The sequence below is a fragment of the Rhincodon typus genome, chromosome 43 (assembly GCF_021869965.1).
Source record: "Rhincodon typus isolate 14 chromosome 43, sRhiTyp1.1, whole genome shotgun sequence".
NCBI classification, from domain to species: Eukaryota; Metazoa; Chordata; class Chondrichthyes; order Orectolobiformes; family Rhincodontidae; genus Rhincodon; species Rhincodon typus.
The window spans coordinates 7,841,524-7,865,045 of record NC_063374.1 but is presented as its reverse complement, the minus strand read 5'-3'; the positions used below and the strand labels follow the sequence as shown (position 1 = coordinate 7,865,045).

At 46.0% G+C, this 23,522-nt stretch overlaps 2 protein-coding genes across 6 annotated transcripts in view; one reads left to right on the top strand and one right to left on the bottom strand.

Moving 5' to 3' along the window:
* The window catches only part of dnajc4 (DnaJ (Hsp40) homolog, subfamily C, member 4), an 80,217-nt gene extending 72,963 nt beyond the window's left edge, over positions 1-7,254 (bottom strand). For 2 of the 4 annotated variants that reach the window (XM_048619565.1, XM_048619567.1), the window contains exons 1-2: positions 7,157-7,243; positions 2,012-2,095 (exon numbers count right to left, since the gene is read on the bottom strand). The gene's annotated coding sequence lies outside the window, so the exon portion shown is untranslated. Of the gene's footprint in view, positions 1-2,011; positions 2,096-7,156 lie in introns of all 4 variants that reach the window. The other 2 variants (XM_048619566.1, XM_048619568.1) reach the window with 1 other exon arrangement.
* Positions 7,255-7,508: 254 nt separating this feature from the next.
* The window catches only part of nudt22 (nudix (nucleoside diphosphate linked moiety X)-type motif 22), a 33,735-nt gene continuing 17,721 nt past the window's right edge, over positions 7,509-23,522 (top strand). The window contains exon 1 of one of the 2 annotated variants that reach the window (XM_048619562.1): positions 7,509-7,598. The gene's annotated coding sequence lies outside the window, so the exon portion shown is untranslated. The remainder of the gene's footprint in view (positions 7,599-23,522) is intronic. The other variant, XM_048619563.1, reaches the window with a different exon arrangement.

The following is a 23,522-nucleotide window of genomic DNA, read 5'->3' as shown; positions in this document are numbered from 1 at the left end:
CCAATCTTAATCCCTGTGCAGCCTTCCTATATCCTCTTCACAGCTTACTTTCCAACCAATCTCGGCATCATCCACACATTTAGCGGCCACATCTTCAGTTCTTCCGCGATGAGAGGGCAGGCGACTTGCCAAAATGTCCCAGCAGCCGCGCATTTCGGATAAGCGAACAGAACAGCACGGACTGTGGCAGATTAAAGGCAGTGCCTCACCCAGAGGGGGCAATTAGGGACGGGCAACAAAAGCTGGGCGCAGTCAGCGATGTCCACATCCCGTGAACGGTAAACAAAAGGTTTATAATCCAGGAGTCTCGACTGGCTTTCCACATGGACAGGACAACATCTCAAGACAATTTAGAACAACATCGGCCGCTCGGATGTGCGTAGAAAGACTAACAGATACCTGGAATTAATTCTGAAGCATAAAATGCCAAAAAACACACCGGATGATGGGTGACCCAGAAGAACAAGAATTCCAAAGGAGTAGCTGGACCTTCACAGATTTGGTAAAAGATGTTTCTGAGACAGGAAATCCCATAGCGACTGCTAGGTCACAGTGACACAGCATTCCCCCTGATGTGGGCCTGAGCTGCACACATCCAAGGTAGGCCCTGCCCCGACCAGCCAACCCCATTGTGACAAAAGCATGGTGCTCACTGATTTCAAAATAGGCATCACTTGGTTTATTTTCCATTCGTGACACTAGGAGAAAGATGCTTTTGGTTGGGGGTTGTGGGTTTGGTGGTGGGGGTGGAGGGCGCAAGGCAAGAGGGAAGGAGTTACATGCTGCCACGGCCTCACAAGAGGAAACTGAAACTTCAGCTGTGACGCCCTCTGCAGTGCAATAGCCTGTATATATACACACATATGTGCATACACACACACACACCCCTTGCTCAGCTCCTGTATGGCAGGAATCCAGCCCAGGAAGGCAACTGGTGAACTGCGCCACCCATTGCATCTGCAGCCCATGAAAAGGGTTAAGAAAAATAACGTAGGCAGGCTGTAAAAATTCCACCCCAATGCTAGATTCAACGGGAGAAACAGAAAAATGCAGATTCAGCACTGATTCAGGTCATCTCAATTCAGGCCTCGACCTCGATATGGCCTCAGTGGCGGCTCAGTGGGCAGCACAAGGACCTGGGTCTGAGTCCGGCCTCAAAAGGCCACATCACTAAAACCCAGTACCAATACAGAGGGAGTGCCGCACTGCTGGAGGGTTGGCGCCGAGCGAGCACCACACTGCTGGAGGGTCGGCACCGAGGGAGCGCCGCACTATCGATAGGCCAGCAGTGGACGGAATTTGGTATTGTCATAGGGTCAATGTGCATTCTGCATCGTATAGGGTTCGAGATGAGTGACTTCCACCCTGTGGGAGGGAGCGTCTTTTAGTTGGGCTAGTGAACTGAGGCTCTATCTTCTCTCTTGGTGTGAGTGTACGAGATCCCACAGCTGCTATCAGAGGAAGGACAGTGGGGAGTTTACGGCAGTGTCCAGAGGCCAACATTTATCCCTCCATCAACATTGTTAATAACGACAGATGATTTGGATCATTCGCACATAGCTGTGCACAAACTAACTGTCATTTTCTTACATTAAGAGCAGTGTCTGTACTTCAAAAAGTACACCATTGGCTGTAAAGTGCCTTGCAGCGTGTGGAGATGATGAAGAGACTTCTACAATTTGAAGTCGGTAGATTGAGATGAGGAAAGCTGGGAGAGGGCTTGACAGCAGCAGGACCTGTTGGACAGAACGGCCTGCTCCTGTGCCGTCTATATTACGTAGAGTCTTTTCCATTTCTTGTCATCCCCTGGACCATCTGACTCATGTCAGGGTCTCCCCTTGTGCCCTCCAGGTTTCCTGCAGCCAACTGTTGGGACCCGCAATTAATTTTGAAAACATACAGGAGTGTTCGCACAAGCAAAGCAAACAGTCGTCAAATTAAATCAATGGAACTTCTGACCCCTTCACTTCCTCCCAGTTGGGAGTTAACGACATGAACCGTATGTACTCACTGAAGTGACAGATGATAACGGGATTTGTTTATGGTGAAGTCCAAACTGGGGAAATCCTACAACTGTTCCGTGGCCCGATGTTGTCTGAAAGAGCAAGAGTAATTGATTTTGTGAGGCAGAAACCATGTCAACCAAGGGCTTCGGAAGGACATAACTTCGAGGCATTTACACAGAGGCTATTGCCTTCAAACTGCAGAATGGTTCCATAACTGTCCAATGACACAGAGGTTTATCTCACACAGGCACTGATGCGTTTTTATTTAAAAAAAAGCAGTGGCCTTTTAACATTCCCTCCCTGAAATACGGTCTCAAAATACGCCACCACAACCTTCTCAATTGTGGGATCTTCCCATGTGAACTGTTTACTTGTGTTTGGGGAGGGGGGTTGTTGACAAGTTACAATAAAATCCGCTTCCTCCCCTGTGCCCTGCAATGCCATCCTCCCACTTCTTTTAAACAAATGTCACTGGGAGACAGGGGGAAGCTGCATTAGCAAATGGTTTTGTCCCCCCCCTGAGCTCAGGAAGAATCACAGAGCTGGGATTGAATCGTGGAGGACTGGCCTCCACAGCAGCAAGCCCTTTAGTCCATCATGGCCTCGGATGGTGCCTCTGAAAGTGCCATCCTGTTCCTCCCTCTCCCTCCCTCTCTCTCCTCTTCCTGAAGCCTTACAACCTTTCTCTTCTTTCACACGCAGTAGGGATATATCCGCACACTGCAGCTTCCCCCCGCCGCCGATGAAAACACCACAAAACTTTAGGTCCATGCTGTTCTCTCTAAAAACAATCATCACTTTACCCCTCAGCAGACCACAGAAGACGTTCTGCACTGTTTGAGCAGATCACGGTGTGGAACCATGTCACAGGACTGGGGCAAAGTCAAAACAAACATTGCTGCGCTCAGAAACACAAACATTTATCAGTTCAGTTTGGATGCCACTAGTTCTATGATATGTTGGGTTGCTCTTACAAGATTGCACCGCAGCACGGAAAAAGACCCTTCAGCCCAACTTGTCCGCACTGACAAAACATTCCAAACAGACCTAGTCCCGTCTTCCAGCATTTGGCCCGTATCCCTCTAAACCTTTCCTATCCACATATCCATCCAGATGCCTTTTAAATGTTGTAATTGTACCCATCTTCACCACCTCTTCTGGCAGGTCATTCCATACACGCACCACCCTCTGTGAGAAAAAGTTGCCAATTAGGTTCCTTTTAAATCTTTCCCCTCTCACTTTAAACCTAGTTTTGGACTCTAGTACCCAGGGAAAAGGCCTTGGCTATTTACCCTGTCCATGCCCCTCATAATTTTATAAATCTCTATAAGTTCACCCCTTAGTCTCCAATGCTTCAGGAAATACAGCCTCAACCTTTTCAGCCTCCCCCTACAGCTCAAACCTTCCAATCCTGGCAACATCCTTGTGAATGTTTTCTGCATCCTCTCAAATTTAACAACATCCTTCCTATAGAAGAGCGGCCAGAATTATACACAGTATTACAGAAGTGGCCTCAATAATGTCCTGTACAGCCACAACATGACCTCCCGACTCGTATACTCAATGCACTGACCAATGAAGGCAAGCGTACCAAACACCTTCTTCACTATCCTGTCTACCCGGGACTCTACTTTCAAGGAACTATGCATCTGCACCCCTAGGTCTCTTTGTTCGGCAACACTCCCCAGAGCTCTACCATGGTCTTCTACCCTCTGTGTGCCTGCCAGAGCAGATTTTCCGTCGAGGTCGACTGGCGCTAGTGTAGCTCGAGGGACGCTCTATTGTGTCCGAGATTTAAAAATCTGGGGTTACAGCAAGGTCTGTCAAACTTGTGGCCCAATTTCTTTCATCTCCTCAGGCCTGCAGACAATCTGTTGCTATCACATTCGACCCTCAAGCAGAAGGAGCTATGGTGTTTTCCGAGCTGGTCACTGCAGCAGTTCCTGCCGCCATCAGCTCCCTAACATTTGAAAATGGCAGACTTTGCACTCATCAGACTGCCAGCTGAACTGCGAAAGAACAAAAGGCTGCCCATTCAAGATGGTGGCACTGACCACCCCACAACATGGATGGCCCTCCAGTGTCAACCTAAGTGTCTTCTAGAGTCATACAGCATGGAAACAGACCCTTCGGTCCAACCAGTCCATGCCAACCATAACCCCAAACTGAATTTGTCCAACCTGGCTGCAATTGGCCCATATCCCTCCAAACATTTCTCTTCAAGATAAGGGAGCAAAACCTGCTCAGGTGGACACACAAACAATCCCAAGGCAGTCTTTGAAGAACTGTAGAGCTCATGAAGACAACACAGAAAGTAGGAGGCCATTCAGCCCACCCAGGCTCCTTGGACAGTCAATCATGCTGAGTCCCACCTCCTGCATTTTGTCCATTACCCTGTGAAATCTCAGGGTATTTTCCCGTCCAAATCTCTCAAAGTTATATCTGTCAAATCAGCTTCCTCTAGCTTGTCAGACGGAAAGTTCTGGATCCTAGCAACTCTGCGGGAAATTATTTCTCTCATCTTGCCTTTAGGGCTTTTGTTGGTTAGTTTTGATCTGACTTGTTTACGGACCCACTAACAGAAGGAATAGATAACAGTCATAACAGGTTTACAGCACAGAAAAGGGTCCAAATGCCTGTTATTTACTATCGAAGAAAAGGCTTGCATTTCCATAGTGCCCCAGCAAGTCCCAAAGTGTTTTGCAGCCAATGAAGTGGGACATCTTTGACGGGTACGGTCAAGAAGGCACAACAACGCCTCTTCTTCCTCAGGCGGCTCAGGAAGTTCAGCATGTCCATAAGGACCCTCACCAACTTTTACAGATGCGCCATAGAACACATTCTATCCAGGTGCATCACGGCTTGGTACAGCAACTGCTCTGCCCAGGACCATAAGAAACAACAGAAAGTTGTGAACACAGCCCAGACCATCATGGAAGTCAACCTCCCATCCCTGGACACCATTGGTACATTTCATTTCTGCGGAAAGGCAACTAACATCATCAAAGACTCCTCCCACCCTGGTAAATACTCTCTTCCAACTTTGTCCATCAGGCAGAAGCTTACACACACATACCAACGTGTTCAAGAACAGTTTCTTCCCTGCTGCTGTTAGACTGCTGAATGGACCTCGCTAATTTCAAATCTAGTGTTGATTTTGTTTTCATGCATCTCCTGTACAGCTGTAACCTTGTATGCCTCGCTCTAAGCGCCCATGATCTGTATGTCCTTGTATGTTATGATTTGCCTGTACGGCATGCAAAACAAAATGTTCCACTGTAATCTGGTACATGACAACAATAAATCAAATCAAATCAGGGTAGGCACTGTCATAATGCAGTGTTTAACAAAGCCAGCTCCCATGAACAGCAATGCAAAAATGACCAGATCACCCATTTTCTGTGGTGATTGATGGATTAAAACAAATAATCGGCCCCAGGACACCAGGGTGGGGAAAAACTCCAACTCTGCTCTGCTCCAAAAATTGTGTTGTGGGAACCTGTACCTTGACCTGAAAGGGAAGAACCTTGCTATAAAAATGCTGGACAAACCTAGCTGTTCTGGCTGCCTCCATTTAGAGAGAACGGAGTTTAAGTCCACTATGCTTCATCTTCATGCCTTAAAGGCATGCGAAAAACCATGCTCAGCTCAGCCTCACTCCCTCCCAGCCCTTACTCATAGATATATACAGCATGGCAAAAGACCTTTCGGTCCAACTTGTCGCTGCCAACCAGATATCCTAAATTAATCTAGTCCTACTTGCCAGCATTTGGCGCTTATCCCTCTAAACCTTTCCTATTCCTATACCCATCCAAATGCCTTTCAAATGTTGTAATTGTACCAGCCTCAACGATTTTGTTTGGTCGCTGGTTTGATATACACACCAACCTCTGCGTGAAAAGGTTGCCCCTAAGGTCGCTTTTAAATCTTTCCTCTCTCACCTTAAACCGATGTCCTCTAGTTTTGGACTCCCTTAACCTAGGGAAAAGACCTCGGCTATTCACCCTATCTATGCCCCTCATGATTTTATAAACTTCTTTCTGGTCACCCCTCAGCTTCCAAAGCTCCAGAGAAAATAGCTGCAGCCTATTCAGCCTCTCCCTATAGCTCAAACCCCTTTAACCCTAACAACATCCTTATAAATCTTTTCTGAACCTTTTCAAGTTTCACAACATCCTTCCTACAGCAGGGGGACCAGAACTGAATGCAGTATTCCAAAAGTGGCCTCACCAATGTCCTGTACAGCCGCAACGTGACCTCCCAATTCCTATACTCAATACACTGGCCAACAAAGGCAAGTGTACCAAACACCTTCTTCACTATCCTGTATACCTGCAACTCCACATTTAAGGAGCAATGAACTAACACTCCAAAGACTTTTAGTTCAGCAGCACTCTCCAGGACCTCACCATGAAGTGTATTAGTCATGCCCCGATTTGCCTTTCCAAAATGCAGCACCACACGTTTATCTATATTAAACTCCATCTGCCACTGCTCGGCCCATCTGATCAAGAACCCTTCGCACTCCGAGGTAACCTTCTTCGCTGTCCACTACACCTCCAATTTTAGTGTCACCTGCGAACTTACTAACCATACCTCCTGCTTCCACATCCAAATCATTTATATAAATGACGAAAAGCCAGGGACCCAGCACTGATCCTTATGGCACACCAGTTGGCAGTCAGGGGATGGGTGAAGAGAAAGGAAAACAAAGCCAAGATATTCCAGGCGGTTGGAGAGTTGGGGGCGGTCAGGAAAGACTCGATTTGTGTTGAGATGCCAACTGATTTAACCCATGCCACCCCACCCTGATGGCAACCAGCCTAATACAGTGTTGACGGTGCGTGTTGGTGCTCCCTCACCCTCTTCTGCCCCATCCCAACCACGTCCTTCCGTTCCAGCCCAGCAAGTGGAGAGGGGGCCATAGGAGTTCACAGGAATAAATGGTGGGGCCAGAAACAAAATGGCGGGGACAGGGACCTTCCCTTCAAAGGAGGAAGATCCCTGAAGGACAAGGAAATAAACAACACTTCCAGGTTCCAACAGAAAAAACGAGAGATCATTTTTCATAAAAGACGAAAAGTGGAAGTTCAGATTGAAACGTCGTCGCCTTCCAACTTTACAGGCCTCGCGGACACGGGTCGAGGTACCTTTTGGTGCTTGACCGTTTAAAAAGGGCAGCAAACGTCCCGTCCGCCGACCAGCGCCCGCCTTCACCTGGGCCGGCGCCATGTGTGCGCATGCGCGGCGTCCAACATAAAGGGGAGGCGGGGCTTATGACGAAGGGGCGGATCGGTGAATGGAAAGGGCGGGGCCCAAGGTGAAAAGGCGGGGACATAATGGTCAGAGGGCGGAGCGGAGTGTTGTGGGTGAGGCCGCGACCGAACGCGAGCCCCGCCCTTCACGGTGACGCTCCCACTGTCGACCTATCGAAAAGGCTCTCTGGCCGCCGCGCCCCGCCTCCTCCAATGCCCCGCCCCGCGGGACGTCAATAGGCCGGCGGTTGGCCTTCGAGGCAGAGCGTCGTAAGGACACTTGCCTCCTCTCCCCTCCCCCCCCCCCCCCGAAGCGATTGGCGGTCGAGTTCGAAACGTGAGTACAGAGCATGCGTCTTGTCGCGCGCTCCGGGTGGTGAGGTGGAGCGGCTGCGGTGGGTGGGCGAAGCTAGGAGCGCCCTATCTAGTTAAATAACCGAACACTAGCCGGCCTCCTTCAGACTTATTACTTCGAGGACAGAGAGGTAAAATGAGTGGATTAGCGAAAGGAATGAGTTGGACAGGAATGAAAGGTGGTTTTCTGGAGTGTATGGAACTAAATGCAGTGGGTGTCCAAAGAAACATGGTGGTTTGGGTGCACAGATCTTTGAACTGCCACGAACAGGTGAGGAAAGTAATCAAGGTGGCTATAGGAATGCTGGCCTTTATATTGAGAGGAAGTTTGCGTCGCATATAGATAGGGTGTTTACAAAGGTGTTTAGCACGCCTGCCTTCATTGGTCAGACCTTTAAGTATAGGGGTTGGGAAATCATTTTGAGGTTGTACAGGATGTTGGTGAGGCCTCTTTTGGAGCACTGTGTGCAATTCTGGTTGCTCTGTTCTAGAATGGTTATTGTTAAATTGGAGAGAGTTTGGAAAAAATTCACCAGGATGTTGCTGGGAATGGAGGGTTTGCCTTATAAAGATAGGCTGGAACTTTTTTCAGTGAAGTGTTGGAGTTTGAGAGGTGACCTTTATAAAAGTTTATGAAATTATGAGGGATATATATAAGGTTAATGGTAACTGTCTTCTCCCTAGGATGGGGGATTTCAAGACTGGATGCATTTTTAAAGTGAGAGGAGAGAGATTTTGAAAAAGACATGGAGGCATTTTTTTTTGTACAGAAGGTGGTTAATGAGTGGAATGGACACCCTGAGGAAGTGGTAGGTGTGGGAACAATTACAACATCCAAAAGCCATTTAAATAAATTCATCAATTGGATAGGTTTGGAGGGATGTGGGCCAGGAGCAAGCAGGTGGGACTAGTTTAGTTTGACATTATATTTGGGCATGGGTCTGTTTCCATACTGTATGATTCTATGACTGGAGTATAATTACGCAGAGGTTTAAGAAAAGGTGATGACCTAGTGGCAGTAATCAGAAACCCAGGTAATGTTCTGGGAATGCAGGTTCAAATCCTGCCACAGCAGATGGTGGAGTTTGAATTTAACAAAGAATCTCGTCATGAATTCATTGTTGGAAAAACCCATCTGGATCATCAATGTCATTTAGTGAAGGAAACTGCCACCCTTACCTGGTCTGAGCTACATGTGACTCAAGAGTCAACCACATTGCTGTGCATCTGAACTGCCCTCTGGGCAATTAGGGATGGGCAATAAATTCTGGCCTGGACAGAAATGCCCATATCCTGTGAGTGAATTTAAAAAAAACTTTTGAGTAAAGTGAGCAGATCTGGGCACCACACCTTAGGAAGGACATATTGGCCTTGGAAGGAGTACAGCAAGAATGATACCTGGACTTCAGGGCTTAAGTTATGAGGAGAGATCATACGAGCTTTTCTAATCAACTTGTTCAGGGCTGTTATTACACATCTCTGGAACAGGTGGGACTTGAACCCGAGTTTCCTGGTCCAGGGTTAGGGGTGCTACCACTGCAACACATGAGGGCCCTTTTTTTTTTTGGGAATTTGGACAGTTAAGGGTGATCTGATCATTAACAGGAAAAGACAAGGTAGCTAAAGATAAACTATTCCCACTGGTTGGAGATTCTAGAACTAGGGACATAGTCTGAGAATGAGGGCCAGACCATTCAGGAGAGATGTTAGGAAGCACTTCTACACACAAAGGGTGGTAGAGGTTTGGAACTCTCTCCGCAAATGGCAGTTGGTGCCAGATCAGTTAATTTTAAATCCTGAGATAAATTTTTTTTGTTAAGCAAAGGTATTAAGAGATATGGACCAAAGGCCAAGGTGTATGGATTTGGCTAAGGTCAGCTATGTATCTCATGGACTGATGGAATAGGCTCAAGGGACTGAATGGCCTATAACTGTTCCTGTGTCTTAATCCAGTTTGCTGAGCAGTGAAAATCAGACGGGGGGTGCAGTTTTCTCCCCACCCCTGCCCAAATTTCCTCCCCATTTTCATTAATATTGGTATTGATGTAACATTGGCATTACTACCCCCCTCCCCTCATCTTACAGGCTTTTGGTGGGTTAATATTACTCTATCTGCGAGACAGAGGCTGGTAGAAGGAGACAAGGAATTATTTTGAACACAAACTAATGTAAATATTATGTGTCTACATATTTATTTCCATATTTAATGCCTCTCAAAACCTTCAGGACAAACCAAAAGAATTTCAAAACCCAATTGGGTATTAATGCATCTTTTACACAGTTCATAGACTCGCGTGGCACAATGGAGGAGGCTGTTCAGCCCAATTTGTCTGTGCTGGCTCTTTGAAAGATCTTTCTAATTGTCCCATTCATGGGGCCTCATTATAACTTAGCTGAAAGATAGCACCTCAGAATGTGCAGCATTCCCTCTGCACGGCATTGGGAGTCTGTCAGTGTGATCCACAACTCACTGTCCACTTTACCGTGTCAAAGGATTTGCAGGAGTTTTTGATGACCAATTAATTCCCTCTATTCAATTTTAGCTGATGTCAGTGAACATTTATTTTGCTTTTATTCAGTTTTAACCTCCTGGGGTGCTTACACATAGAGACCATTTGGCCCATTATTTCTGTGCCACCCCTTTGCAAGAACAAATTAGCCCATCCCACTGTTTTGCCTTTGCAATGTCCTTTTATTCGTTTATGGGATGAGGGCGGTGTCGCTGGCTAGACAGCATGTATTGCCCAGAGAGCATTTAAGAGTCAACAACATTGCCGTGGATCTGGAGTTACATGTAGGTCAGACCAGGTAAGGATGGCACTTTCCTTCCCTAAAGACATTAGTGAACCAGATGGGTTTTTCTGACAATCGACAAGGGATTCATGGTAATCATTAGATTCTTAATTCCAGATATTTATTGAATTCAAATTCCAGGATTCAATTCAAATTCAAATGGCAGGATTCGAACCTGGGTCACAGGATATTATCTGAGTCTCTGGATTAACAATCCAGCGATAATACCAATAGGCCATCGCCTCCCCTTATGTAGGCCTGCAAATATTTTATCATCTGATCAATTTTCAATTATCTTTTAAAAGCCAGAATTGAAATCACCTCCCCAGAGTCTCAGGCCACACAAACTACTCACCTTGGCGCTGTTATCAATTACCTTCTGGAGAGAATGTGGGGTAATGTCATTGGACTTGATAATCGAGACGCCTGGGCTAATGCTGTGGAGATACAGGTTCAAATCCCAAAACAGCAGCTAGTGGAACTTAAATTCAGTTCATTAATCCGGAATATAAAGATAATCTCTGTAATGGTGACCATGACCACTATTGTCAGTTGTTCACTATTTATTGTTCTTTAGGGAAAGAAATCTGCTGTCCTTACCTGGTCTGTCCTTCACGTGGCTCCAGACCCACAGCAACGTGGTTGACTTTTTACTGCCCCGTGATATGGCTGTAGTGAGCCACTCGATTCGAGGGACAATCCAGGATGGGCAATAATATCAGGCCTTGCCAGTGACAGGAGTGCAGGGACCCAGTGGCAGCATATGTGCCAGGTCTCCGGGCAAGCCTTGCTATGTGTCAGGATGGGAGAGCAGACCTAGAGGAGGACATCTGGGAGAGGGTTGAACACTTTTGGTAGGACACCGCTTCCCCTTCAGGGAGCACTTCATGGACTATTTATAGCACAATGGGGTTGGGAGGGGGTGAAATAGTCCTCCCAGCCCCCCCAAACAAGATGGTACTTTCTCATTAAACCTTTTCTAAAGAGAAAACCTCCCTGTCGAAACACCCTCTCAGTTACTTGAATTGAATTAGCTTTATTGTCTCATGTGCGCAAATGAATACAGTGAAAAGTGTACCAGTCAGTGCTTATGGTGCCATCTTGGGTACAAAGGTCCCTAAGTACATCTTCTTCAGTTGCAGCTGTTAGACAAATAGAGAAGTAGAATGTTCAGCATTGTATTTATTACGAATAAATTATAAAATGGAGACAGAAAAATAAGTTCAGAACAACGACCTTCTAACCAAGTCCATGCTAGCAGCTAGCCTCCAGTCCATGCCTCCGAGTTCACGAGGCCAGGAAATTGTTCTGGAATCACCTCAAGACTCGAAGTCCACACCGAGGCCATGCTAGGCCGAGAGACCGCCATGTACTGCTGGAAGGCCACCATGCTGAGCTGGAAAATAGCTACGCTGGGACTGATGGGAGACTGCCAAACCAGGCTGAGCAACTCGACGCCAGGCCGCTCGGACACTGCCACACCAGGCCGGGAGGCTGCCAAGCCAGGCCACCATGCCTGGCTGAGAGCACGCCTCATCGGGTCTGCACTGAGGCCAGGAGTTCCAAGACCTTAGCTCATACAGCACTGACTCACCTCCTGCCGACTTTAATCAGATGGTAAGCCTGCCTTTTTGCCAATTGAGAAGGGCACCCTGGTGAACATTCCAACTCAGACTATTCCCCCCCCCCCCCCCCCCACCCATTGTACTGTAAATAGGCCCTGAAGAGGGAGCTGTGTCTCGCCAAAAGTGTTCAACCCTCTCCCAGACAAGAGAAGGATGAAAAGTAAGGATTTGACATACATGAAGGCGACAGTTCCTCACTTCATGGTGGGGAATGATGGTGGCATAGTGGCAATGTCACTGGACTAGTAATTAATGGATCCAAACTGTTCTCCTGGCGACAGGGGTTCTAATCCCACTATGGTAGAAAGTGAAATTTGAATTTCACTGTGGTCCAAAGGTGTGCAGGTTAGGTGGATCGACTGTGCTAAATTGTCCGTCGTGTCCAGAGAATGTGCAGGCTAGTTGGATTAGCCATGGGAAATGCAGGGTTACATGGATAGGGTGGGGCCTGGGGCTGGGGCTGGGTGGGATGCTCTTCAGTGGGTCAGCACAGACCCGATGGGCCAAGTGGCCTGTTTCTGCATTGGAGGGATTCTATGATTGTACAGTGGCCGGTGTGAATCCATCTTGAGCCTGGGGTTCTGGGTAACTAATCTAGTGACTATTCCACTTTTAAGTGAAACACTGCATCACAGGGACTCATTTAGATGGGTATTACAGACTTATCGAAGCTGGATAAATGCACGAAGAAGAAAAGAACGGAAGGATAGAGTGACCGTAGGAAGATAAAAGGAGCTGATGTGTCGAAGGGTCCTGTTTCTGAGCTTGAAAGTTTGACGTAGCCCCCAGCAGAAATACCCCCCCAACCCCACCACCCTTCCTCCAACGTGCCAATTCCAGCAGGCCTTCAAGTCCTTTGCACAGTCAGACATTGTTCTGAAACAGTGGGACATCACCTGGCACAGCATCTAATCGCATTTCTGCACGCACGAGATAAAAATGTTTCGATGAGGGCAAATTCAGAGCTCTGCTTAAAAAGAAATGAGGATCGGCAGGTGGATCTGTTGGCGGCAGAGGGAGTGGGGGAGGGGGTTCTCCTTTGGGAAGCGATATGTGATTCTGCAGCTCCTACGATGAAGTATGAGGCACACAGAGCTGGCTGAGCACTGATAAGAGATCACTTGAGCTGCAGGATAAACAAACGGCCACCAGGCAACCCCAGTCTTAACCCAAACACTGTCGGCAGTGAGAGAGCAGCGATTCACTTGGGTGTGAGCGACTAAAAGCAATGTCAGTCCCTGTCCAACGGAGGTGGGGGATTATGTTGCTGGCTTTCTGACTGTGTGCAGTAATAGCTGGAGGTGGGAAAGATTGGGTGGGCGCTGTGACAGATGAACACGTGGCACCACCCATTCCCCGAAGTGCGTCCAACGGAGCCGAAGGCCAAATAAGAACAAAGAACTGTGGATGCTGTAAATCAGAAGTAAAAACAGAAATTGCTAGAAAAGCTCAGCAGTTCTGGCAGCATCTGTGGAGGCAAATCAGGGTTAACATGTTGGGTCCTGTGACCCTTCCTTAGAACCTATGGTAGTTAGGAAGGTAGGGTGGTTGAGGGAGTAAGGTGTAAATGATAGGTGGGGTTAGAGCCCAAAGAGAGAGAAGAACAGTTGGACAAAGAAGTGGATAATGATCTGTGTAGGAGGGTGACTAGCAATTAATGAGGACTGTTAGTGGCTAATAAAGGGTCAAAGGCCACCTTTGAACTGACCACCTCGCACAGCTCTTGGCATTTTACCTGACCAGCAGCTGCTTCGGTCCCTTCCTCTCATCTCCTGAGGTCAGCCTGGGGCTGATTTCTGGGGTGATGCCAGGGAGCCCCTGAAATGATGGAAAAGCTTTGATTCCCTGTATAAAAACAGTAAGGCCATGCCTGTTGGCACCCATGCATGCCAACTATGCGCCACTTGAAAATTCATGTTTGCCAGAACTGGCGTGTATGTAAATTAAACAAGATTGTCGCGAGTATGAAAAGTGGCAGCATTCAATTAGGCACAATATTTAATAACACAAGGAGGTGAAACCTGAGGCCTGGCGCGATTATGTCCAAGACAACGACAGGAATGGGGGAGGATGGTGGGCTGTGAAGTGAGGGAGAGGGGACAAGGGGTAGCGGTGTCTTCCCCCTCCATCACCATCTACTCATCCTCATCACCACCCTCTTCCACCCACTGAACTCTGTATCTATTGTGTGCTCCTTTTCTGCACGTGTGCAATTCCTTTGTGTAGGACGTTATTGGAATTCTATGTAGCGTTTCAGGAGTTGAGAATGTTTGGGTTTACAGATTGGCACACAGTTGCAAGCGATTGTCGGGTATCAGAAAACTATTTGGCTTCGGGGTCAACCACCATTGAGGCAGTTCTTGCCCTCATGCCCTACTGATACAAATACATTTCCCAGTCAGTGTGGCCCCGTCTGTTTCCTATCTAGCAACCTTGGCCTTTTGTTTCCACTGCTCCACAACAGAATTTTGGGCCACTTTGGTATCCGTCTGTTTCTCTCCCTCTGTATGTCATTCTCATTCCATTTTTCTCATGTACTGTACTTACAACTCCTGTCCTTAAATCAGGGGATTGTGTCTTGAGACCTCACTTGAGCAGAAAAATGTAGGTTGATACACCCAGTGCTAGTTGTTAAGGAAGCACTGCGCTGTTAGGAGGTTGTCGTTGAGTGAATGATGCACTGTCCGAGCAGCTGAGGGCTGTTGAGAGCCTGGGTTTCACCTCCAATGTGCCTCTCTCCCTCAGTGCTAGCATTGCGAGCTAATGAGCTCTAGTCTGTGGAGTGAGACTTGAGCACACAACCTTCTGCCTCTGAGGCAGGTGAGCTAACCACAGAGCTATGGGGAGAGCTGATATCACTTCACACAGTTGATCATGTTTTCATCTCATCATTTATTCTGGGCTTTCTAAATATAGGGAATATTAGATACAAAAGCAAGGAAAATCTGGTGAACTTTTATAAAACACTGATTCAGCCTCAACTGGAATATTATCTCCAGTTCTGTGCACCACACTTTGGGAAGGATGTGAAGGCTTTCATAAGACTGCAGAAAAGATTCTTGAGAGTGGTTCCAGGGATAAAGACGTTCAGTAACATAGATTGGAGAAGCCAGGACTGTTCTCTTTGGAGAAGAGGAGGTCAAGAGGAGATTTGATTATTATTATCTGCGAATGTTCACCAGGCTGATACTGGAATGGCAGGACTGTTGTATGAGGAGAAATTGGTTTGACTGAGCCTGTATTAACTGGAGTTCAGAAAAATGAGAAGGGAACTGATTGAGAAGGAGAAAATTCTAACGGGGTTAGACTAATATGATTAGGGAGGATGTCTCACCCTTGGTTGGAAGGTCAAGAACCAGGGGATGCAGTCTTAGGATAAGAGGTAGGCAGAAATATTTCTTCACTCAGAAGGTGGTTAACCTGTGGAATTCTCCATTGCAAAAGGCCATGGAGGCCAGCTCACTAAGTCTATTCAAGAAAGAGATTTTTTTTTTTAGACATTAAGGCATCAAGAGGTGTGGAGAGAAAGCAGGAATATGGCATTGAGGATAGAGGACCAGCCATGATCATATTGAATGGTGGAGCAGGCCCTAAGGGCCAAATGGCCTATGCCTGCTCCGAGTGTCTATGCTCAAAATCATGACACATCTGGGAAGATCATTCCTGTTCACCATAGCCAGACGACAACCATTTAAAAGTGAATGGTAAAAGAATCAGAGCTATCTATATGTATGCAACAACTTTGATTGTGCAGGAGCTGCCTGAGACTATGATGGAGGCAGCCACAATTGTGCCTTTCAAAAGGAATCGGATAATCTTCTGGAAAGAAAAGAATATTTGTAGGGTGAATGGCTGTGGTGGGGGTTGGGGGAAGTGGGAATAGCTGAGATGCACTGGCATAAGACACAACAGGTCAGAAAGCACACGACAGGTCAAAAAGCCTCGATTTCAGGCCACTTTCTGGTCCCATCTCCTGTTGTGGGCAAACGTCAGAATTCAGCTTTCAAAATCAAACAGCGCCATTGTATGTGAATTATGGCAAGGGAGCAGAGGTCCATACAAACAAGTCTTCTGTCACCGACTGCGGGAGGCAGTTGTGGAGGAGATTAATATAATGTAGCCATCGCTCTCGGTTTAAAAAACTGAAAGGGAGACTAGGCTGGCTGAGGTAACGCAAGCCTGGCTTCCCCCAGCCTGCCGACGTGAGCTGCAAACGGAAAACAACCCTCTGAATTCCCCTTGACGTCATGGCTGATTTCTTCCATTGTGCAGAAGGAGAGAGAGGATCGGTGAAAGGAGACGGAGGACAAAAGAGCTGCAGCGAAGGGGCTGGCGAAGTCTGTTTGGTAAACAGCTCGCCTGACCAGGATGGCTCGCGTCCTTACAGCTGATTGGCTTGGCAACAGGCCGCAGGGGAATTCAATGCGCCGCCGGCAGAAACCACAAGCCGTCTTCTGTCGGGGACTTTATTGGAGCCCCTCGTGCCTGTCTGCAATGCACAAAGCTCTGATACAACGTTGCCGGACAGTATTGCCCCTTCTGCTTCAACAGCCTGGGTAACCAGCATACAAAGGGACGTGGACAATAACACAATCAGGAGGGCCCTGCTCAAAATCATCAGCTTTCCCATATCCTGTTCCCTGGCTCAGTCTTTAACCTGTTTTCTCCAGAATTAAATGTTTAAAAACTAAATTTGTATGTTGTTTCCCTGGTTACAAATTTTACTGCTGAGTTCACTTGGTCATCTAGTACAGTGGATTCACTCCAAATCCGCAGTTCAAGGTCACCTTGCAATTCTGTATGATCACCATTGACCAGAAGCTGAAAAGGAACCCAGCCATATAAATACTGTGGCCTCGAGTAAGTCAGAGGGTAAGACTTCTGCATCAAGGTCCTACTCGCCATTTATAGAATCATACAACATGGAAATGGAGCTTTCGATCCAACCCGTCCATACTGACCAGATATCCTAAATTAATCAAGTCTTACTTACCAGCATTTGGCCCATATCCCTCTTAAACCCTTCCCTTTTCAGATGTCTTTTAAATGTTGTAATTGAACCTGCCTCCACCACTTCCTCTGGCAGCTCATTCCACACAGGCACCACGTACTGCGTGAAAAAGTTGCCCATAGGTCCTTTTATATATCTTTCCCCTCTCACCTAAAATTTATGCCCTCTAGCTTTGGATTCACCCCTGCCCTGGGGAAAAGACCTTGGCTAATCACCCTATTCCTGCCCCTCATGGTTTTATAAACGTCTGTAAGGTCACCCCTCCCCTCTCCGACGCTCCAGGGAAAACAGCCCAAGCCTATTCAGCCTCTCCTATAGCTCAAACCCTCCAACCCTGGCAACATCCTTGTAAATCTTTTCTGAACCCTTTCAAGTTTCACAACATCCCTCCTAACAATATTCTTAAAGGTCTGTGGAGTCTTTAAGATTCTGCAAAAGTCTGGCCCTTAGTCAATGCTTGGAGAGGTGTATTGTATGAGAGGTATGATAGGGGAGACAATGGCCTCGTGGTATTATCGCTGGACTGTTAATCCAGAGACCCAGATAACATGCTCGGGATCTAGGTTTGAATCCTGCCACGGCAGATGGTGGAATTTGAATTCAATAAAATATCTGGAATTAAGAATCTAATGATGGCCGTAAATCCATTGCCAATTGTTGGAAAAACCCATCTGGTTCACTAATGTCCTTTAAGGAAGGAAACTGCCATCCTTATCTGGCCTGGCCTACTTGTGACTCCAGACCCATGGCAATGTGGTTGTCTCTGAACTGCCCTTTGAGCAATTAGGGATGAACAATAAATGCTGCCTGGCCAGCAACATCCTCATCCCGTTAATTTCATTTCATAAGAATCCATACAGTGAAGGAAAAAAAAAAAGTATTTAGATTGAACGGGGGGGAGGAGGAGAAGAAACCACTTTCAGTGGCAGGAAGGTCATACCAGAGGACCATAGAGTGAAGAGAATTGGTAAAAGGACCACAGGGGCAGATGAGTGGAATGTTTCATTTAAGGTACCGAGTTGTTGTGATGCTGCCTGAATGGGCAGCGGGAGTAGATTCAACAGAAACTTTCAAAAAAGGCAGAGTTGGATAAATACTGTTAAAGGCTATATTTTCAAAGGAAAATGCAGGGGAGCATTGGGAGTGAGAATAATTAAATCAAAGTGCTAGCACAGGTACAATGGGCTGAATGACCTCCTCTGCCATGCCATTGTACTGTTGTTCAGAGATCGGTTTTCTCATTAATATGAAACTAGAATTCAGACAGTGATAAAGAGATCCAAATGATTTACATTCTTTTTGTTCATCTGATTTGATAAAGAGCTGTTTGATCCTGCCTCAGATCGTTGATTTGAAGATGTTGATAGCCTGTCTTGATGTAAATGCCAGGTATTTCTCAGTATCTGAATGAGTCAGGTTTTTTTTTAGAATACTGAGCTGTAATCTCAATGAGCATAGGATCATAAGAAGCAGGACTAGGCCATTCAGCCCATCCAGTTCACTCTGCCATATGATAAGATCGTGACTGATCTGGTTCTGGTTTTAGCTCCATTTTCTTCTTTGCTACCCCCACCCCCAATAACCCTCATCTCCCTTGTTGATGAACAAGCTGTTGAACTCATGTATACATTCAATGATCCACCTTCATTGCTCTCTAGGGAAGAAAATTCCACAGATTCAAGAGTCTCTAAAAGAAGAAATTCCTCCTTGTGTCTACCTTAAATAGAAGACTCCTTATTTTTAATGTGTCCCCTTAGGTCTAGTCCTGTCTTAGTTCTGATCCTCTCAGCATCTATTTGTCACTCCTGATTAGAATCTTGTGTCTGAAGAAGATTTTGTCTCGTTTTCTTAAATGCAATGGATACAGGCCTAATCTAGTCAACCATTCGTCATCAGACAAACCCCCTTCATCTCAGGAATGATTGAGTGAACCTCCTCTGAGCTGCTTCTAATCTTTAACTTACCTTGGAGTACCACACAGTGGCTAGATATGTGGGTGGCAACAGCTGGAGAAACTGGACGTGAAAGGGTCTGCACAATGCCAGCATGCACGCAGACCCTCTGAGCGGGTAGCCATGCCCCTTAGAAGGGACGTTGCTTCTAATGCAAGTATATTTCCCCAAAGTGAGAAGGCAAGAAGTCTTCACAGTACTCCAGCTGATTAAGAAATTAAAATGTTCTATAAGGTTGTCTGGCAAAAATTTTTTTTTTTAAAATAGATTTCAAAAACTAGACCTTGGCTGTTGAGCTGTGAATTTGTAAAATGGAGGGCAGGAGAAACTCTGCCTCCACAGCGGTGGAAAGCTCTCGAGACAGGTGGGCATCTTGTTAGTAAGCAATAGATATGAAGAAAAGGAGGGGCTCAGTGCTGTTCGAATATAGATCAGCCATGATCTGATTGTGTGGCAGGGCTGGTTTGGGAGAACTATATAGCCTCCTTCCATTCCTAAATCAGCACTTGGAAATCATTTTTATACTTATAAAACATTTTTCAAGGTCCAAAGTTCAGCAGCTGTTCACTCAAAGAATGACTCAGTTTGATCTAAAACCATTGAGAGTTTGTAGATGTGGCACTGGTATTTGTCTTCCTTTTGCTGTCTTATACTCTGATTCAGGACACGTGTCAATTGTGAAGAGGAGGGGTTGCACAGCCGCACGTGATGTGCTAGTTTTCCATTTCTGGTAAAATAGAGAAGTTGCTTTCCATCTTGCACTCATCAGGACAAATGCAAGAAAGCCAAATTTTGAATGATCGTGACAAATCGTGTGACAGGAGCAGTTAGGGTGCCTGTAGTTCCCTTTTGCTGTCTTCATGGCAACACCTCGGTTAATCAGAGTCAACTTGCTGATCAATTAACTCCCTTTCCTTCTGGTCTATACCTGCACCTATTTCTTAGGATCCTGTGCTCTGAGAGCTGGATATGTACTAGATTTAGCTCACTCTCAGAACCTGGGATCCACTATGTGGCATTTCAATTTAGAAAAGGGTCTGCATATTGCTGTAGCAGCGGTGTCCAGTCTGTCAGTGACCTGGTTAGCTCCATTTTGTTTTTTTTGTGACTTGGACAAAGCAAAATCCAATAGGGCAAGATGGGGAAATATTGCCATGCTATGGACTCTGTGTCAATTCAAACCTGATAACACTCCTTTTGAAGAGCTATTTAAGGTCAGTTGTTAGCTACACAATTTACATGTGGCAAACAGTGTGACAGCATCCAGATAATTCATTTGATTGATGTTGGCTGAGGGATAGGTATTGGCTCAGGTCACCTGATGTGTTCATTCTGGTGTGAAGACACACTGATGGGCTTCAATTAAGTACTGAAAACACGGATAAAGAGAGAGAGTGCCATAAGGAGCATGTGAGTCTTACAGTCATTTAACACGGAAACAGACCTTTCTGTCCAACCAGTCCATGCTGACCATAGTCCCACCTGCCTGTGCTTGACCCATATCCCTCCAAACATTTTTTATTTATGTACTTATCCAAATGTCTTTTAAACATTGTAACTATACCACATCCACCACTTCCTCTGGAAGTTCATTCCAGACACAAATCACTGCGTTTAAACAAAAAGTTGCCCCCCCCACCCCACCATGTGCTTTTGAAATCTTTCTCCTCTAACCTTAAAAAATGCCCCTGGTCTTGAAATCCCCCACCCTAGGGAAATGACACCTGCCATTCACCTTACCTGTACCCCGCATGCTTTTATAACCTCGCAAAACTCACCCCTCAACCTCCTTGTGCTCCAGTGAAACAAGTCCCAACCTATCCAACCTCTCCTTATAACTCAAACTCTCCATTCCTGGCAACATCCTGGTAAATCTCATCTGAATCCTCTCCAGCCTTATAATATCCCTCCTATAACAGATTGACTAGCACTCTACACAGTACTCCAGAAGGGGCCTCACCAACATCATGTACAAAATCAACATAACATCCCAACTCCCATACTCCAAGGTCTGAACAATGAACACAAGTGTGCTAAATGCCTTCTTAACCACCCTGTCCACATGTGATGCAGACTTCAAACAGTTACGTACCTGAACCCCGAGGTCGACAGTTCCTGCTCGTTAAATTTTGTTTGCACTTCAGTCCCACGCCCACGAACTTTGAGCACCAGGTGCAGAGAGGGGCAAACAAGTCGGAGGACAGCTTCAGGGTGCTGCCCTTGGACCTGTCCATGGTGGCCGTTAATCAATCCAGACAGCAGACTCTGCAGGAGGTCATTACACTCAACTGCCTACTGCTCTTCAATGTTTACATCCGTTCCCAGGTGTCCTTGGATAGGGAGTATCCAGTGTCGGCTGGGGTACTGAGGCAGCCGTGCTAACCACTGAGCCACCATGCCACCTGAAATTTTATAAATTGAATTTAAATGTTATGTTCTACCATCATGAGATATGTAGCTATACTCGGAGACGTGAGTTCCTAGTCCAATGGCTTTATCACCGGAGCATCATCTTCTCCATCTTATTTGTTAAATAATTCTATTGTCTGTAACTGATTAGCATCACTTAAGACATCAAACTAAGGCCCTTGTCTGTCCTCTCAGGAGACTGTTAGAAGAAAAATGTCCCATGGCACAATTTTGCAGAAGAGGAAGGGAATTCTCTCCGATGCCTGAAGGTTTTATTTAATGTTGGAACCTTTTTCCTAAAAAAAAAATGTTCTGCCCAATCTTATACTGCTGGTACTAGGAGCTTGCTGTGTGCAAATTGGTTGTCACCTTTCCCTCATTGTGTGAGAGTGATTGCTCTCTGAGAGATATGTCATTGTAAAGCAATCCTAACTAACTTGTAAGTCCAGATTAATTGTGTTCAAATTTCACAGTTTGCCATGGTAGGATTTGAACCCACATCCCAAACATTAACCATAGTGTCTGGATTACAAGCCCAGTGCCACTACCACTATGCCACTACACCTCCATTCAATATCCACTTGCTTATGACCCCTTTTTATCCAAAAGAATTATCTCACCAGGATTAAAATTGTTCATGTCTATGCATCAACCACCAGGCTAAGAGCTTTTACTACATTATCTGCTGAACATGACCAGGTACTTACTTGGCATGGTTCCCGAGAATCGAGGGCAAGTGCTTTGAATCGGTGCTATTTCCCGTTGCAGATTAGTCTATAATTTAGCATCATTTTCTACAAACCCCTGTTCCTGCCATTTCCTGAGAGAGTACCTCTAATTACTGCAATTGGAGCTGTGGAATCACAGTTGATCTTGCTGACGCTGATCCCCAGAGTGGTCATATTTCCTTCTGCAATTTTCATGTGATTAAAAGCATTTTTATTTGGAAAACTGCGAGGTTTTACACAATATTGTTTGCGTGCTGTATTTGCTCTTTCTCTGCAAAGACCAAAGAGGAACTGACACCGGAACATGTTTCAGAAGAAATAGGAGCAAGAGTAGGCCACTTAGCTCTCCAAGTAGGCTCTACTCTTCACCTAAGATCACAGCTCAACTTTCACTTCATCTCCCCTAATGTACATGGGATTTATGGCACAAAAACAGGGCAATCAGCCCAACCAGTCCATGCCGATATTCCTGCACTGCTCAATCTTCCTCCTATCTTTCCTCCTCTAAATCTTCCATCGTAAACCTCTAAAAATCTTTTATCCTCATGTGTTTATCCAGCTTCTCTGCAAATACATCTACCCAACTTGACACAGTCACTCCCTGTGGAAGAGAGTTCCATATTCTCATCACTCTCTGGGTGAAGGGGTTTTTCCTGATTGTCAATAAATGACAGGCACTAAGATTTCCAACCTGCGGTGATGCTTTTCCTTACAAGAAGAGACAACTAGATGAGGGGAGCGCATTGAGGTCCTGTACTTGGATCTCCAGAAGACATTTGACAAGATGCCTCTTAAAGGTTGTTGTGTAAAGTAGATGTTCATGGTTAGGGGGTAACATATTAGCGCAGACAGAAGATTGGCTGGCTGACAGAAAACAGAGATTTTGCATAAATGAGTCTTTTTCTGATTGACAAGTGGACTCCCACAGGAGTCTGGGCTGGGGCCTCAACATTTTTAAATTGATAACAATGACTCAAATGAGGGGAGTGAAGGCATGGTCTAAATTTGCAGATGACAAAAAAACAGGCAGGAAATAATGTTGTATGGAGTATGAAAGGTTGTTGCTGACAATTTATAGATAGATTGAAAAGCCAAAGTGTTCAAAAGCTAGAGTTCAATGTGAAATTGCTCATGTTGGCAGAGAAAATAAGAGCAGAATATTATTAAAAAGGAGAATGACCGCAGAATCCTGAGGTGCAGAGGGATCTCGGTGTTTCAGTGATGGTCACAGAAGATTAGTTTGCAGGTACAGCATGTAACCAAGAACATGAAGGGAATGCTGACCTTTGTTACAAGATGATGGACCGTCCGACAATGTGGCCACTCCTCAGCGCTGACCCTCCAACAGTGGAATACTCCCTTGGATATCTTACTTCCATAAATGTGGTT